Genomic DNA, 6000 nt, shown 5'->3' with positions numbered 1-6000 from the left:
AACTAGGATCATTTTACATATCAAAAAGTAAGAATTGCTTTATTAACATGTCTCCTTGTGTAATAAATTGCTTATATATTTACACCTTAGCCTAGTCCTAATTATCTAAACCCATGTGCTAGGCATTTAGGCTATAATTTATCACAATTTTTACCTATCCCCCTTCCCTTATGGGACCAGATATAGCCCAAGGCTAAGGATAAGACCCGCAGTACTCACACAATTATTTCGATCAAGATTTATTTTTCCTAAACAGGAACAACAGGATCGCAATCTTGGACTTGATTTAGCCTATTTAAAAAAAAGTATTTAAGAGATAATCTAGTAAATTGTGAAAAGAGCATTCAAAATTCACGTAACTAATGATTGTGACAAAGGAGATGGGTTTTGTGTGCTTCACAATTCTTGAAAGGTATGTCAGCACGTAACTGTATAACGTTTTGACCCGATTTGGACCACAGTTCCCATTTTTTCACTGATAATTTTTCCCAAATTTTTGTTGATAATTTTCCCAAATTTCGTTGATTATTTTCCCAAATTTTCTACAAACATGTGAAAATTTGGGAAAATAATCAACGAAATTTGGGAAGTTTTGATCCGATTTTTACCTTCATATAAAAAGGCATCAAATGATGTTTTCACTCATCCTAGCTAAGTTATTGCGCCACCTAAATATTTACCAGTTTTTCAAATCCTCAGCAAACTATTCACTTTATTTGGCAGTAGTGTATGTCTGAGATTTAAATTTGGGTCACAGTCAAATGCCTACTTAAGTTAAGCTCCCGCCTGCTGCTGCTGCCTACTTAAGTTAAGCGTGTTTTGTATGTTAGTGACACTGTTTCTTGATGCTATCAACCTAAGAATATCGATTCAAAATTGAGACACATAGGATAGGGTAAAATTCTAGTTTAGCTACATTTTGCTATCTTGGAAAGAGGGTAGGTTAGGAAAAATGAAACTTTCAGGGACTAGTCTACAGACTAAGGTAGGCCTATGGGTAAAGTTCTACGAAATCATATTATTGAGTTAGGACTAAAGTGAACAGGCTACACCATTTGATGCCTCTTTTTATGCTGATTACGAATATAGGCCTAATAAGCATTTCTATTGTAAATGAATTTCAGCCCCCCCCCATATATAGGCTATACCTAACCTACCCCTTAATGGGCATATTTAGGGGGGGGGGGGCTGAAATTCATTTCGGATAGAAATGCTTATTATATTCATAATCAGCATAAAAAAAGGCATCAAATGGTGTTCACTTTAGTTCTAGGGTAAGACACCCAGTAGTTGGACACTTTAATCACTTTGAAAACTTTTTGACATTTAAACTACTCTAATTACTGTATTATACCACCTAGAAACTTAATTTTTGTATCAAAAAATTTCTGAACAAGTAGGTTACTAATTCAAATAGTTTCACTTGTACAGCACCTCCTATTTTTGAATTTACTAACAAATGACAATTCTGCCTAAACTCGGACATACAAACTGCTCATTGTAAATAGTGATTAAAATATTATAATAGATTATGTCCGAGCATAGGCAGGTGGCCAACTACTGGGTGTCTTACCCTAACTCAATAATATGATTTTGTAGAACTTTACTGGCCTATGTCCTGTGAAGGTATTTTGATGTACCCACCTCTGCCCTTCTTTGTGTAGTGGCCCTGACCTCTGATAAATCAGTAAATATCTACCAAATCATATTATTGACTTATGCATAAAGTGAATATACCACTAGATGCCTTTTTTTATGCTGATTATGAATACAATAATCATTTCTATTGGAAATGAAGCCCCCCCCTATATATGCCATTTCAGGGTATATATTTATACATTAGGGGGGGGGTAGGGGCAAATTTTGTTTCTGATGTAAATGGGAGGTAAGTTTAAACTTTACCCCCCCCCCTAATGTAGAAGTAAATCCCCTGAATTGGTAAATATAGGGGGTGGGGGCTGAAATTCATTTCTGATAGAAATGATTACTATATTCATAATCAGCATAAAAAAAGGCATTGAGTGGTATATTCACTTTATGCATGAGTCAATAATATGCTTTGGTAGATATTTACCAATAAATCTTTGAGTTATAAAAGGCAAACCTTGCAAAATGATCTTCTGCTTAAATGAAGTACAACAAAACTCTTTTCACAGTTTTATGAGGTTTCAAAGACTTAAACAATCAGACTTGTAAAACTCTACAAGGGTATTGTCAAACCTAAAATATACTTGTAGTATGGGATTACAATTTTGAAACCCCACATTAATATAGATTCAGCTGCTTTATAAAGGGTTTAAAGACACACCACCAAACTTCTCTCTGGTTGTAAAGACTTGAGCTTTGAAGAATGACTGTCGAAACTGAATATTCTCACCCTAAAATATAGATAGATGAGAAGAGATGAAACAAGATACAACTGTACAAAGCAAAGTAGACTATAACCTGGAGAAACTTTCTCTCCAGAAGTAGGCCTATTTTTACCCTGCAAAAAAACATCACAAGAGAGCACCATGAAAAATTGTTCAAATCTGTAGCAGTGTGACCTTCCTCTTGAGAGCAGTGACCTTTGATGATATTTAAAAATCTTTGCATTATAAAGGTGAAACCTTGCAGAATAGGTCTACTGCTTAAATGGAGTTCAAATAAAGTGTTTTCAGCTTCACAACTGTGTTCAATCCCAATTTATGAGGTTTCAAAGATCTACAAGTACATTTCCTAAATTTCAAAAACATCTGTTTTTATGGCTTAAAATTCTACTCAAATAATAGGAATTGCATTTTCAAAACTAGAACCAGAGAAAAAGAAACTGAAGAATAAGGTAGCCTATAATGTTGTTTTGTCAAAATTCCAATAGATGTAGACCTGTCAAGTAGTCAAATTTCTAAGACTTAGAAATCAGCAGATCATTAACATATTACCTGGGCAATATCTTCCTTGGGCATGTTTTTGGTCCTGGATTCATTACTAAAAGTTTCATTTTCCTAACCTCTATCAAAGATAGCTAAAAGTAGCTTGTCCTTGATTTATACCTCAATTTTTAGAGTATCTAAGCTGTAGATGACTGGACAGCACATCCTGAAACAATCATGAAATTGGAAACTTTAAATAGTTTCAAAAATGGTCTTGAGTAACTTTGGAGAGAATATTTAGTATAAGCCTAGAATTAGGACTGTTGAGAAGGAAACATTTTAAGAAAACAATTCTAATTAAATAAAATGCAGAATAATTGTATTTAACATATTGTAACTGCAATTCCACTAGCCTACTTTACAAATACCCCCCCCCCTTAATGTGCAACCATATTGCCTAAATTACATATTTCCTATACATTTTTCCATTTCTTGATTTCATCACAGTTGGTTTAATTTACAGGTAGCCTACATAGGGTGGAACTAGTGACAGAACAAATATTTTGAGAATAAAAAAAAATTGAAGATAGATACTTTGTTTTTGCATACAATTCAGTTTGTTGCTTATATCTTTGTTCTAATAGTCTGCACTGCAAGGTGAAAAGTATTGATTGAAGCATAAGATCCAAATTCACTATGGCATGTATTGTTCTCTCAGCACATGTTCAGCTGCAATGTGATGCACCTAAATAATTATTAAGTAGTTGTCTTAGCGAAATAATTATTAAAAAATATTACCAGAAACAAAAAAAGTAGAAAGAAGATATTTCAAGATGTATTGAAAGAAAAGAAGACTATTTAGGCTCTGCATTAAACATGGTGATAGATTGGTATGTATTATATTACAGATATAATTACTAGCAGGACTTACAATATTGAGTGAAACTTTTCCACAGAAAAGAAGGATGTAAATGAAATGACAAATGAAGATAAATCTGAATAGACTATTAAACATGTATTAAGTTTTGGAAGATAACATAAATATTTAAAGAGTTTTTTAACTGCTAAAATTATGCTACATCTACCAGCTTCTTTTGCAGCTCTTAACATTGGTATCAACTGAAAAATATTTACAGACAGCAAATTTTGAAAACCACATTCATAGATTGGTTGAAACACTTATTTAATAACATTTGAAATGAAATAATTGAGAGAATCAAAGCTAGAAGAATAGACATCCTGGTATCAGACAACGTTTTACTGTGCAGTGGCTCTTTCTTCCATTAACATATTTGAAGTCGTTACAACATAACAAAAACATAATTTATTGTTGACCAATATTTGTAAACTTTATCTGGATGAGTTTATTCATGTGAGACTTCATCAATTTATGTATGGTATTCCAGAGTTAGACAAACAATTAGGAGAATGTCAGTGGATATCTTTGAGGAGGAAGGGGAGGATTGGCCTAAAGAAAAATATTTTTTAGGGCCAAAATCCCAAGAAGGTCCTTCTTGTCTAAATCAGTTCAAGAAACAGGTTACAACACAAAGAAAAAAAAAATTTAAATATTAAGACCTCTGCTTCCTTTCTATCAATTCTTTGATATCTTTTATATCAATTTTTTTACATCTGATCATATCTTTTTCATGAACTTAATCACCACCTCAAAATTTTGCTTTAACTTTAACACTAGAACTTTAAAATTTTGCTTGAAAGGATCCTCTCTCCCAATATTCTACAACAACTATTTCACTATGATTATACATGATGATGAATAACCTAAATAAACTTGCATCAGCAAGTGTCTTTCTCAGGAATTTGCTGCATTTTGATAGAGGGTGGGTTGGAATCTCTATAATAGGGTTTTCACACTACTTGAATATTTTAGTGTCTTATTGGGGTTGTTTCTCTCCTTTTCTAAAATATGCAATTTTTCTTCTGCTCATAACTTCTGGTTGGTAATCTGAACAATGCTCAGGAAGTGTCTTTTGTTGCCTTTTTACAAATTGTCATTTTTGTCTCTATGTTTTCATATAATTCACCTGTTTTATGCTGTTCAGGGATTTAATCACACTGGGGGAATTTTTGTATGTCTCTGTAATAGTTCCGTTTCTTAGGTGGAAAGCTGGAAATAGATCCAGGTATTTTCTTAGGGGGGGGGCAATTGCGGGTTTTGCCAATTGTGCCACACTGTCATCACTGTAATATTACAATTTTTGTTTAGAGTGAAAGTTGTATGTATTTCCTGGAAAACTGATGGTTTTTATTCATTATATATACATTGTTGATTAAAAATGCTTGTTTTATCAACTTTCAGTTTATTTCCTTTACTTTTGAAAGATGTTCTCTCAAGAACTTTACTCTCTCAAATATAGCCTAAGGAATAAGCCTAACTAAATAGTAGTGGGTTATATTAGTAAAATATGAAATACATATTTACATTCTAAAGTTAAAATATAAATCAGAACCTTTTATATGGTATATAATCAGAAATATTAAGATCAAAAATGTATTTTTTTTTATTTCTTTTATAAACTCTGTGTTTCCATTCAGGAATGAATAAGGATGCCAAAACTATTTGAAATACTAATTTTATTTGCTGTAAACTACCCCCTTTCTAGCTTTTCTTTCAGGATTTCTAATCTCTCCTTTTTTTTGGCAAGACAAAATTTAGTGCACATGTAAAACTTTGGTGGCTCAAAACAGGTACATGCTGATAGATCTACTAGCATAGTAGTTTATATTGCCAATTTTACCAATTTGCCTGAAACTTTTGATCCTAATTTCAGTGCACAAATTTAAGAATCAGGTTGAGCAGTGCCATAAGTTTTACAACAAGAGTCATAGGGTGTGTACATCTTAAGAAGCTTATAGGCCTATTCAAATTACAAAGAACATGACCCACCTTCTCCTAATTCTTGTATGAGATAATTAGGCGAGTCCTAAGCCATATCCACCTCTTCTTTGCATTCAAATTTCCTCTCCTTTCATTATTATTTTTGTCCTTATTGTCTCTCCTTTTATTTCAAGATAATTGGAAAATATCATGCCTGTAAGCGTCAATGGCTTCAAATCTATCTAAAATACAAAAATAGAACAGTGTTACTTAAGCATTATTAGTGCTATTTGCATCATTCACATTAAT

At 32.6% G+C, this 6000-nt stretch overlaps 2 protein-coding genes across 3 annotated transcripts in view; both read left to right on the top strand.

Annotated features, from left to right (window-relative positions):
- Window positions 1-719: 719 nt before the first annotated feature.
- LOC148956418 (UPF0488 protein C8orf33) overlaps window positions 720-6000 on the top strand; it is a 52981-nt gene continuing 47700 nt past the window's right edge. Inside the window, exon 1 of the mRNA XM_089108102.1 lies at window positions 720-808. The gene's annotated coding sequence lies outside the window, so the exon portion shown is untranslated. The remainder of the gene's footprint in view (window positions 809-6000) is intronic.
- Window positions 745-6000, top strand: part of LOC148956419 (tyrosyl-DNA phosphodiesterase 2-like) — a 41034-nt gene continuing 35778 nt past the window's right edge. The window contains exon 1 of one of the 2 annotated variants that reach the window (XM_089108070.1): window positions 745-825. The gene's annotated coding sequence lies outside the window, so the exon portion shown is untranslated. Of the gene's footprint in view, window positions 896-6000 lie in introns of both variants that reach the window. The other variant, XM_089108064.1, reaches the window with a different exon arrangement.

This window comes from Artemia sp. Qi Xiang Cuo, chromosome 1 (genome assembly GCF_049724085.1).
Source record: "Artemia sp. Qi Xiang Cuo chromosome 1, ASM4972408v1, whole genome shotgun sequence".
NCBI classification, from domain to species: domain Eukaryota; kingdom Metazoa; phylum Arthropoda; class Branchiopoda; order Anostraca; family Artemiidae; genus Artemia; species Artemia sp. Qi Xiang Cuo.
The sequence above is the reverse complement of the archived record's forward strand: the minus strand, read 5'-3'. Positions and strand labels throughout refer to the sequence as shown.